The sequence below is a fragment of the Herpailurus yagouaroundi genome, unplaced genomic scaffold (assembly GCF_014898765.1).
Source record: "Herpailurus yagouaroundi ecotype Mexico unplaced genomic scaffold, PumYag 182, whole genome shotgun sequence".
Taxonomy (NCBI): Eukaryota; Metazoa; Chordata; class Mammalia; order Carnivora; family Felidae; genus Herpailurus; species Herpailurus yagouaroundi.
The window spans coordinates 22908620-22921006 of record NW_024412413.1 but is presented as its reverse complement, the minus strand read 5'-3'; the positions used below and the strand labels follow the sequence as shown (position 1 = coordinate 22921006).

The 12387-nt window shown below is 39.0% G+C and overlaps 1 non-coding gene and 1 pseudogene across 1 annotated transcript; both read left to right on the top strand.

Annotated features, from left to right (window-relative positions):
- Nucleotides 1-4435: 4435 nt before the first annotated feature.
- LOC121040047 (40S ribosomal protein S21-like) lies at nucleotides 4436-4708 on the top strand (annotated as a pseudogene).
- A 6403-nt stretch (nucleotides 4709-11111) lies between these two features.
- Nucleotides 11112-11242, top strand: LOC121041131 (small nucleolar RNA SNORA18). The gene has a single exon (XR_005795578.1). It is a non-coding gene; the product is annotated as a small nucleolar RNA SNORA18 (small nucleolar RNA).
- The last annotated feature ends 1145 nt before the right edge of the window (nucleotides 11243-12387 follow it).

The window sequence follows — 12387 nt, the reverse complement described above, 5'->3', positions numbered from 1 at the left end:
GTCCGTGAGTTCGAGCCCCGCATCGGGCTCTGTGCTGACAGCTCAGAACCTGGAGCCTGCTTCTGATTCTGTGTCTCCCTCTCTCTCTGACCCTCCCCCATTCATGCTCTGTCTCTCTCTGTCTCAAAAATAAATAAATGTTAAAAAAAATGTTTTTAATAGAATAAAATTAAATAAATAAATAAATAAAAATATAGAGAATGTAAGTATTCATACTATAGGGGATATGTCATCTTCTTGGCTTAAGGAAGAGACAATTCAATGAAATTCTAAATCAAAGGTTAAAAATAATTTAAACATAACAATGTTAAGATACTTTATATATGGAACTATACACTTAAAAATGGTTAAGATAGTTAATTTTATGTGTACTTTACCACACTTGTTTTTCATTTTTCTGATTAAATTTTAAAATGAAGAAAATAATAATTTAAAAGGCCTCTTCCTGGCATACTGTCTCTGGGAATCAGTTTTGCCCAGGAAATAAGAGAAGAAATGCATTGATTTTAAAGGACAGGCATCAGTTTTCCTAGCAGAGTGTGAACAGAGGGGAAAACACAAAAAATAAAAGACCAGTGGTTGGTCACGTTACACTCTAGAGGAAGAAAGAGAATTCCTTAGGAGAAAGGGAAAGGCCCTAGAGAAAAACCTTAATGGATATAAAAGGAAAATAAGAAATCTTCAAAGCCAAGCTAGAACACCTAAAAAAAAAAAAAAAAAAAAAAAGATATGTATTCTAATCTAACTTCCCATTAAAATTATACTATAAAATGAGAAGATGAGTTAACACTAGAAGAGAGAGGATGCCTGGGGTACAAAGAAACCTTATAGAGGAAGGGCCATGGTATGGGAGAGAAGCTTGAAATGAATTGTGTCCAAAATTACATATGTTGAGGTCCTAACCCCCAATATCTCAGGATGTGACTTTATTTGGAAATAGGGTCCTTGCAGATGCAATTTGTGAAAGTAACATTAGGTCACATTAGATTAGGGTGGAACCCTAATCCAATATGACCAGTGTCATATTTGGACACAAAACACAAAGACACAGAGAGAAGATAATGTGAAGAGACACAGGGAGAAGACCTCCATCTACAAGCCAGAGACAGAGAGCTGGAACGGCTCCTTCCCTCACAGCCTCAGAAGGAACCAGCCCTGACAACATGCTGACTTCAGTGAACTCCTAGCCTCCAGAAGTGTGAGAGAATACATTTCTGTTGTTTAAGCCACAGCAGTTCATTATAGAATATGTAGGCAGATTGGAGAGGGAAGACTGAGACTGGCAGGGCAGAATTCTTGAAACCCATTAAGTTTCAAGATGACACAGCTATTTTAGGCATGCCTGGGTGGTTCAGTAGGTTAAGCATCCAACTTTGGCTCAGGTCATGATCTTACAGTTTGTGAGTTCGAGCCCTGCATCAGGCTCTGTGCTGACAGCTTTAATTAAAAAAAAAAAAAAAATTGTTTTTTAATTAAAAAAAAAAAGAAAAAGAATGACATGTCTATTTTAAGAAGAGACACAAGTATTGCTTATATCCCGAGGAAACAAGCCGAGGAGTTTTATAGTTAGGACTTTAAGAGGCAGAAAAAAATGAGACATGCTAAGGGTGAGCCAGGCAAGACAATCATATATTAAGCCCAGGCCTGGACAGATGCTAGTCTCATGGAAGAATATTTCACAGACAGAATTCTATACTTTAACAAGTTGAAGGCAGATGCATGTCACCAATGAATGTTTCAGGCAAAACAGAACTCCTGGATTTCATCTCTCTCATTATGAAGAAAAGCCACAGTGAAAAATCTAGGGGAATGTGTTAGGAAGAGATGACTGGCTCGGCAGGAGGGGTTAAAAGGTAAAAAGACAGTCAAAGAAGGAAGTGGTTTTTTCCTCTGGAGTATCAGAAGTTAGTCAAACCCAGAAAAAAGTCAAAAACAAAGCAAGGTCCAAGATAGAACCTACTCTAGAACTATTCATTTTCAGTGGGCCCCTAGGAACACATCAGAGACATTAGCAAGAGTTTCAAGTCAAGGATCAGCTGAAGGAGGCAAAACATATGCCTAGGCTAGTAGTCAGCAAACTTTTCCTGTAAAGGGCCAGCTAGCAAATATTTTAGTCTTTGTAGGTCATGCAGTCTTAGTTGCCACTACTCAACTCTGCCTTAGCATATCCAAGAAGCCATAAGCAATACAGAAATGAATGAACATGGCTGTACCGCAATAAAATTTTATATGTGGACATCAAAATTGGATTTCATGTAATTTTCATGTGTCACAAAATGTTATCCTTTTGCTTTTTTCAACCACCTAAAATGTAAAAAAAAAAAAAAATTGTACTTATTAATGAATGGAATAAATTAATTATGTTTAAATATAAATGTAAATTTATATTTTACCATATAAAAAACAGGCAGCCGGTTTGGATTCTGCCCAGGTGCCATAGTTTGCAGACCCCTAGCCAAGGCAATTCCAAAGCAAGAGCCCAAGGCAACAGCCATTGTAGTAAAGGACTAGAAGTGCCTCTCATTGAAAAAAGTGGAGGTAATGTCCTACAGAACCCACATTCAGTTCTACCCTAGTGAAACAGAGATGCAGGCCTCAAAAGGCAAATGGGACTAAGCAGGTTTTGAATATGCTGAAGGATACATCAAATAATTGTCTGGGCATGTCACCTTTGCAAATTTCTAAATTTTACAAAAGCTATTCTCTGAGACAGGATGCATTATGCATAGATAAATTTTCCCCAAGATGCAGTAAACACAGGGCATGGTGGCATAGTTAATCCATAATTAATCTCTTGAAGAACATTTTCCTGAGTTTCTATTTATCGGTCATGGTCTCCAAGCAACTGGCACAGACTGACTATATCCTGGTGAGGCTAAGACTAGGATGGTCTCTTTACACATGTGTGTTTCCACTATCTCCATCCTTCCTTCAAATACTACTGAACGGCTGGTCAGGAACCCATCAAGCTTGGGGTTCAGGGAAGATCATTTTGCTTGTAATAACTACCTAAGAGATAAGAGATTTGACTATGTTTTAAATTTTTGACAATTACATTTATGCGACCCACTCATATTTTAGACTTCTTAAAAAGTGGGACTTTTGAAAGACTTTAGGTTGAATTAATTCAGTTTCAGTATCCTGAGAGAGTACATCAGTCATTATGAACTAGGTTATTACACAGAAACAAACAATTCCAAAACACAATTTTGATAACAATGACAATTCATTTTTCAGTCCACACTACATGTCTATTATAAGTCAGCAAGGGGATTCTGCTTATAATAAACCAGAGACCTCATCTGTTGCATGTTCCTTCTCAACCCAATACTTTCACACGTGTCAGGGAAGAAGTATAGAGCTAAGCAAAGTGCACACTGGCTCATAAATTTTCCACCAGGAGGTAACACATCATTTCAACTCACGTTTCACTGGTCAGTGTGAGTCATATGACAAGGCCTAATTTCAAAGGCAGTAGTGAAGTAAAATCCAATCACAGGCCATTAAAGAGCAAATACTTAGTTTGCCGTGCTGATAACTCTCACAGTGAACAATATCCATTCCAGTGGGAAATGCCAAAGCTGCCGATAGTAAAGAACTTGATTCTACCCAGAGTCTGAGTGAGACCTCTCTGAAACTGAACAGAATGACAAGTTAGTAAGAGCTCTAATTTCTTTGTGCTTAAAATTTATATAAAGGAAAGAAAATTTAGTTATTAGACATTTGATCTGGGGGCTGTTTTTATATTGCTGATATTATATTATTTGGAAATTTTATGTTGTCATCTGTGCTCATTTCTGATATTCTCTAACATAGCTGGGCATAAATTGAAATAAGAAATAGAATGGGGACTCATTTTCAGGCAAGAATGCAGAGCAGCTGTGCTGATCATTTAATTTGTGCTCCTCTTCTGTCCCATTTCAGAGCCTTCTCACAGCAAAAGAAAATCCACATGATTCTCAGGGAAGTTGTGGCTGGAATTAGAAGTCCGCTCTTAAGAAGGAAGAAGCAAGACCATCTGGAGAAACTGACCATCTCCTCTACCAAGGAAATTTGCCACACTGCCCATGGAAAACCCTAAGAATTAATAAAAGGTCAAAAAGCTGAGGACTATCAAGGAAAGGTATTACTCCCTGGGGTGAGTTGTCCTAAGGTTGAGTCTTGGAGGGATGATATTGGAAAACCTGATTGTTGCCATGGATCCAGGCTGCAGTTCCCAGTTGAGCTTTACCAATGATAAAACTGATTTTTTTTTTATCTCCATCAAACTATTGCACTTAGTTCTCAAATGGCTTGAAAGTTGGAAGAGTAAAAGATGTGATTAAAACCAGAACAGATACTTAGAAAGCCTTCAACCAGAACACTTCTTTCAAATATGTCTTACTTTTCTTTCTGCACCTGCTCTCGTGGCAGTGGCAGCAGGTGCGCCCTTGACATGCAGACCTATGCACACAAGCTCATGGACCTGTACCGGCCACGGAAATGCTCCACCAGCAACCACCATCATCACTGCCAAGGACCACATGTCCAGCCAGATGAATGTAGTCACAGGGTTACAGGCAGGTTCAACCATCAGTTTAAAACCTACACTACATGTGGGGCCATTAGTAGGATGGGTGAGTCCGATGACTCTATCCTCTGACTGGCCAAGGTTGATGGCATTGTTTCCTGGAGAAGATCACGGACGTGGAATATTTGTCATAAATAAATGGCAACACCCCCATAATATATGTATATATAACCTTAGAATCTGAAAATGTAAAACAGATAAAAGTGGAATTATTTTAGTGAACGAGGAGAAAATGAAGCTATTAAGCCCATCTACTCAGGTGCCCCTCACTTTCTGTGGGGCCTCTGAGTGCTCCTCAGAGCACAGCTTGAAAACCTCTGCCTTAAAAAAAGAAAGAAAAGACAAGATGAAAAGAAAAGAAAAAAGAGAAGAGAAGAAAAGAAAAGAAAAGAAGAGAAAAGAAAATCACTGCCTTAAAAAATTAGAATCACCAGCCACTTGATACAGAGGATGAACTGGCCATTTTTAATTATGCTGTGACCACCAGAGGAGCGTAATCTCTACATTACTCCATAAAAAACATTCTGATCTCTCCTTTCAAAGTATCCACAAAAATGAGGACTCTCCTTATCCTCACTGACCATACTGGGTACACTCTCCTGAAGTTTAATATATAAAAAAATCGACTAGGATTCCTGTCTTCAATACAGATTCCTGGGCCCCACTCACAGAGATATCATTCCCTGTTTCTAGGGAGGCTCTTAAGAAACTACTTTCAACAACATCCAAGTACATCTGGGTCAGGTGTCCTGAGGACTACACTTTAAGAAACACAGACTCAAGATGGAAAATGTGAAAAGGAAAATGATTGGAAAACATATTAAAAGCATCCATCGCCCTTCAGTGAAGGGCCTTCAATGACAAATGAAGACATTTGAACTTTATTCAATTAATTTCAGGCAGCTATTGAAGTTATTTGAGCAGCAGAGAGACATGATAAAAGATGAACTTTAAGAAAGTTAGTATGGAAGGGGCACCTGGGTGGCTCAGTCAGTTAAGCATTCGACTTCGGCTCAGGTCATGATCTCACAGTTTGTGAGTTCAAGCCCTGTGTTGGGCTCTGTGCAGACAGCTCAGAGCCTGGATCCTGCTTCAGATTCTGTGTCTACCTCTCTCTCTGCCCCTCCCCCATTTGTGCTCTCTCAAAAATAAATAAATGTAAAAAAAAGAAAAAAAAAGAGAACGTATGAAAGCAGGATGTGAAATCAGCAGAAATGGGAAAAATATGTTAAAAGGTTATTTATTGTAAGGGTTTAAGAAAGGCATAAGGAGTTTCTGGATGTGAACAATTACAGTAAGAATTAAGACAAGGGAACAGATAATAGTCCAAGTTATGGACTGAATGTGCCCGCAAATTCATTGAAGCCTACCCCCTGATGGTATTGGGAGAGGAAGTAATAAGGGTTAGATGAGATTATGAGGGTAAGGGCCCTCGTGATGGGATTAGTGCCTCTATGAGAAGAGACACCAGGGGGCGCCTGGGTGGCTCAGTCAATTAAGAGGTTAAGCATTGGACTTTGGCTCAGATCATGATCTCGTGGTGGTTCATGAGTTCAAGCAGGGCTCTATGCTGACCACTTGGAGCCTGGAGACTGCTTCAGATTCTGTGTCTACCTCTCTCTCTACCTCTCCCCCACTTGCTCTGTCTCTCTCTTTCTCTCAAAAATAAACAAACATAAAAAAAAAGAGAGAGAGAGACACCAGAAAGCTTGCTCTCTCTTTCTTTCTGCCATGTAAGGATATAGGGAGAAGGTGGCCATCTGCAAGCCAGGAAGAGAGCCTTCATCAGGACCTGACCATCCATGCTGGCATCTTGATCTTTGACTTTCCAGCCTCCAGAACCATTAGAAATGAATTTCTGTTTTTTAAGCCATCCAATCTATGGTATTTTGGTATGGAAGCCTGAGTTGACTGGCAGTCTACAAAGAATCAATGTGACTTGGCAGGTACAAATTGGAAATCAAGAGAAAAATGGATTCAAATATGAGACTAGGTTTCCCAACTACCTGGAAAGCAAGACGGTTGTTCCTTTAACCGAAGGGAAAGATTGAGCTTCCCTTTGGGGAAACGCTGGGCCTGTGCTGGTCATTGTGCTTGCCCTGATGAGGGGCTTGCAAAAGGGGTAAAAGGCAGCCCTTGGGGACCACATAACCCCTCCAATCATAACTGGTTAAACTTGTGTTAACATCTGATCCAGACGCAGCCAACCTGTAGTGTCATCAGGGACCTATGAGCAGCCCTGCCTCTAAAACCTGAGCACAGCCAATCAAATACTTATCTTGGGAATCTGGAGAGAAATACACTCGCAAGGAAATAAGGCTGTTAAATGTAGGTGACCCTGAAAGGATGCCAAGAACGGTCATCAACTTGAGAAGAACCACAAAGCATAAGTAAAATGAAGAAGCGAAAGCCGTGAGACGGAGAGAAAACTTACGCCAGCAGTTACAACAGAAGGAAGCAAAACACACAGAAAGTGAGTCCTGTGAAGACTGAATCACTAGAGTAGAAATCTCCCAACAGCTACAGCTGAGGCCCTTCACAGGGTGTTTGGGATTCCTTTCTTGTTCAGCACATAGTAAGCACTCAAGAAACAGGTGCTTTGAAAATTTAAAACAAAAGCCATTCAAGTCTTGTTCCATCCTCCTGTCCCTGCTCTTCTTGAAGCCTTGATATTTGTTTTCACCAGGTTCTCATGTGCATTCTCCTCACAACATACCCCTCATTGCTTGGCAACTTGAATGGAAATTTGTTCACACCATGACAAGAGTGTGGCTGAAGCAGAAATATACTGGATTTAGGGTCTTTCAAGAAAATTGAGGGGTAGGGGATAAAACTGAAATACAGAACTGAATGAAGCTCAGGACAGAGGGCAAAGCAAATGTGGATTTGAAGGTGATGCCTCTGAAAGCATTATATTAAGACTAGATAGCTTGACAAAGCAGATCACATAAAGAAGAGAGACAAGAAAAGTCCGGAGGAAATCCCTCACTTAGACGAGAAAAGTCAGAGGAGGCAAAAGAGACAGAATCCATACTTTCAGAGGTCTCCGCCTATTTTGCATCAGGCAAAATATGATCATCTGCACTGACCATTTGAATAGGGCTGCTTTTATTCTGCTTTTAAAGCCATGTTTAGTGAGAGACCTCTTTCCCTTGGCTTCATGTTTTCATGTAGAGGCACTATAGCAAGAGATAGCAGTCCTGGCTTCTTGCTCACCCCCTTACACCTTCCCAAGAGAGGAGGAATGACTTACCTAAATTGATGAACAGGTAACAGGCACAGCTATAAAGTAGACTTAGTGAGGCACTCTGAGTAAATTCGATTGGGAATGACATATTAGCAAACCCGTTGGTCTCTCAGAAGTAGCCACATTCTCTAGTCTCCATTCTTCAGTGATCACCCTAATGAGATCTCTGTCTTTTGGACCCAGGTGCCAATCTCTCTATTGGTTCTGAAATTTGGACAGGGCAAGGAAATATTTTACTTTAATTTTCACCCTGTTGCAGACTCGTTACCCAGGAAGCAGACTCTGAGACAAAAGTTAGCATGCAGGAAGTTGGTTGGGGAATGCTCTCAGAATCAACACCTGTAGAGTAAGGGAAAGAAACAGGCTTCCAGGACAAGTTAGATTGCAATGCTTCATAGGGCTGCCAAATTTAGTAAATAAACACACAGGATGCCTAGTTAGAATTTCAGGTAAACAGCAAAAAGAATTTTAGTAGCAATATGTCCCATGCAGTATTTAGGACATACTGATTCTAAAAAAGTGTTGTTTATCTAAAATTCAAAGTTAACTGGGAATTTGTATTTATTTTATCTGGCAATCCTAAAGCCTCAGCCACCCAGCAGGGAGCTCGGAAGCTGAGAAAGCCCTTTCACCGTGATCTGAGTCGGACAAGGAAGCTGGGATTTTACAGCCCCACACAGGCCAGTCATTGGATGCAGCTGCTCCTGGGAAGGAAGCAGAAGCTTGAGCAAGGTGGTTCTTTTCAGCCACGAGCAATTCCTGAAAGGGTCGGAAGCTGAAGAGTGTCAGCCCACCATCATCCCAGCATCTGGGGGGATAAATCCTTCAGTCCTGAGAGCGGACCTGGATGGTACAATACAGCTAACATGACTCTCTCCTCCCCAAAACCCTCTAACAATGATACATTATTTATTTAGTCCCTTCTCTGTTGGCAGTAGTGTGCTAGGGCCCTGGAGGCACTTCTCCTTTTATTGAAAACTGTCAGTTGATGAAAAGAAAGAGAAGCCAATCTAAATATTTGGTGAATGAGTTCTCAATTCTTTATGTTGAGATTCTCATACTTTTCCTTGGTCTTTTGAGATGGATAGGCCCTGTCACAGTTTTTCTTTCAAAGATAGTTTTTTGAAGACCCATATTCTATACCCACCCCAAACAGAAAATTTATAATAAGCTAGGAAAAAAACATACTTCCTTAATTTGAAAAGGGGTTTCCACCAAAAACCTAAAACAATTCTTATTCTTTTTTTTTCACCTCTATTTTTTCATTTAACCCTTTATTATGGAAATTCAAACATATACAGACAGAAAGAATAGATTAATGAGCTCAGTGTGTCTATCACTCATCTTCAACAATTACCAACATTTTGCCAATTTCCAAGTATCATTCTGAAAAGTAAAATAACTGTAAACTATTCTGTAGAGTAAAATACCACGTCTCCATAAAAGTCAGGAACAAGATATAATGAAACCTCCTTTTACAGTCAATACTTTTGCCCTCAAGTTACTGGTCAATACAAAAAGATCAGGAAAAAAATATAAATATGAATTATTTATACATAATTAATAAATAGATATATACCCAGAAAATCCAAGGCAATCACATATTTCTAGACTAATTAAATTTTCAGAAAGGTAGAAATAAGATTAACCTATAAAAATCTATAGCCTTTCTATAATTAGCAACAACTAATTTAAAAATGTAATAGAGAAGAGAGTTATAATTCATTTCCAATGAAACCTTGAATTACCTTAAAAAAAACCTTAAAAGTATGAAATTTATTGAAGACAACCATATAATTTTAATGAAAGCCATAAAAGATATTCCTAGATAAAAAGATTCAATATTATACAGATATTAAAGCTCCCTAAGTTAAATAATACATGTGATACGATGTTAATCAAAATTCCAACAGGGTATTTTATAGAATTGGCAAGCTAATTCTGAAGTTCATCTATGAGATGTGCCAAAAAAAATCAAGATTCTTAAGAAAAAGAACAAGAAAAAGGACTTATGTTACCAGATATCAAAATGTACCATAAAGTCACAATATTCGAAATAATGTGGTACTGTGCAAAATAGGCAAATAGATCAATAGAACAGAATTAAAAGCCCAGAAGAAGTCATACATATATATGATCTTAGTATATGATAAATGAGGCATTTAAAACCAGTCAGGAAATGACTGAGTGTTTAATAAATAGTGTTAGGAGGAGTTATCTATTTGGAAAAAATTAAAATTAAATGCTTTCCTCATAGTATGCTTTAAAATAAATTCCAGTTGTTTTTAAAATGTAAATTTTTTGAAAGGATAAAAAATGGGTAAATATATTATAATCTTGGGGGAAGAAAGCTATCTTGATAAAACATAAAACCCAGATACATTATGGTATGACAGAGGACATATAAAGAAGGTCACTTAGGGGCGCCTGGGTGGCGCAGTCGGTTAAGCGTCCGACTTCAGCCAGGTCACGATCTCGCGGTCCGTGAGTTCGAGCCCCGCGTCAGGCTCTGGGCTGATGGCTCAGAGCCTGGAGCCTGTTTCCGATTCTGTGTCTCCCTCTGTCTCTGACCCTCCCCCATTCATGCTCTGTCTCTCTCTGTCCCAAAAATAAATAAACGTTGAAAAAAATTAAAAAAAAAAAAAAAAAAGGTCACTTAACTATTGAGAAGAAACTGATGGTTACCAGAGGGGAGGTGGTGGAGGGATGGGTGAATGGGTGATGGAGATTAAGAGCATACTTATCATGATGAGCACTGGGTGATGTATGGAATTATTGAGTCACTATATTCTACACCTAAAACTAATGTAACACTATATGTTAACCATCCTGGAATTTAAATAAAATGTCAGAAAGGAAGTAAATTATGTCAGACAATATTTGCAACTGATATGACAAAATTTTATACCTCATTTTTTACGATGCATACATATACATCTCATTTTATCTTAATTATCTAAACATAGATTAATATTTTTGGGCGCCTGGGTGGCGCAGTCGGTTGAGCGTCCGACTTCAGCCAGGTCACGATCTCGCGGTCCGTGAGTTCGAGCCCCGCGTCAGGCTCTGGGCTAATGGCTCAGAGCCTGGAGCCTGTTTCCGATTCTGTGTCTCCCTCTCTCTCTGCCCCTTCCCCATTCATGCTCTGTCTCTCTCTGTCCCAAAAATAAATAAATGTTGAAAAAAAAAATTTTTTTAAATAAAAAAATAAAAAAAATAAACAGATTAATATTTTATATAAACATATATTTATATAAAGAACCTATCAGTCAATAAGAAACAACCCAGTAGATAGTTGAGGTCTATCCCCATGGGTTAGACCTATAGACTCACATTGTTGAAAATGCCTCATAGAGTAACTATGTGGTTTTGCTTTACTCACAGACCCATTTGTTACATCTGTGGGAAAGAACTACAAGAAAGAGTTGCTAAATGTATGAAAGACCAAATGATTAAATACTTTGACCTTAGCTATTGGCATATCCCACAGTCTATTCTTGGGTGTGATAGCTGGGGAAGGAATATGATTTGAACTCATTTATGTTTGCCAGGTGTCTGAAATAGAGAACTAGGCAGATCCATGTACTCTAAACATGGCCCTAAAGAAAATCACTTGAAGAAATTAGATCTCAAAGATGCTAGGTGGGGAAATGTTTGAAGTATGTCATCAGTAATGTCCATATTCAAGTGGAGATAAAGAATTGTGGACTGAATGCAGGACAACTATGAATTAAGCATAGGTTCTTTTTTTTTTAATGTTTATTTATTTATTTTGACAGAGAGACAGAGAACACTATGAATCGGGGAGGATCAGAGACAGAGAGAGAAAGAGAGAGAGAGAATCCCAAGCAGATTCCATGCTATCAGCACAGAGCCCAATGTGGGGCTGGATCTCATGAACCGTGAGATCATGATCTGAGCCAAAATCAAGGGTCAGAGCTTAACCAAGTGGGTGGAGCTTAACCACCCAGATGGCCCAACCATAGTTTCTTTTCAAAAGACCTATCTGGAAGATAAACCCTGACTCAAGCTTTAGAGGAACTACCAAGAACTTCATGGGCAGTGGAAGGAATCACAACATGTAAAATTCCTTAAACAAAAAATGTATTGATTTTAGATAATTTTGTCTAATGTTACACATAATTTTGAAAAACGGTTTACACTGTAGAAAAAGGAAAAACAGTAGAAATCTTCCATCGAGTTAAAAATAACCCAACTGCAGGGCACATGGGTGGCTCAGGTGGTTAGTGACCAACTTTGGCTCAGGGTCATGGTTCATGAGTTCAAGCCCCACCTTGGGATCTGTGCTGACAGCTCAGAGCCTGGAGCCTGCTTCAGATTCTGTGTCTCCCTTTCTCTCTCTGTCTCTCTTCCACTTACACTCTGTCTCTGTCTCTCTTAAAAAATAAACATTAAAAACAATTTTTAAAAAATAACCCAACTGCTTCAGCGAATGGTGTTGGGAAAACTGGACAACAACGTGCAGAATGAACCTGGACCACTTTCTTACATCATACACAAAAATAAACTCAAAATGGATGAAAGACCTAAACATAAGACAGGAAGCCAT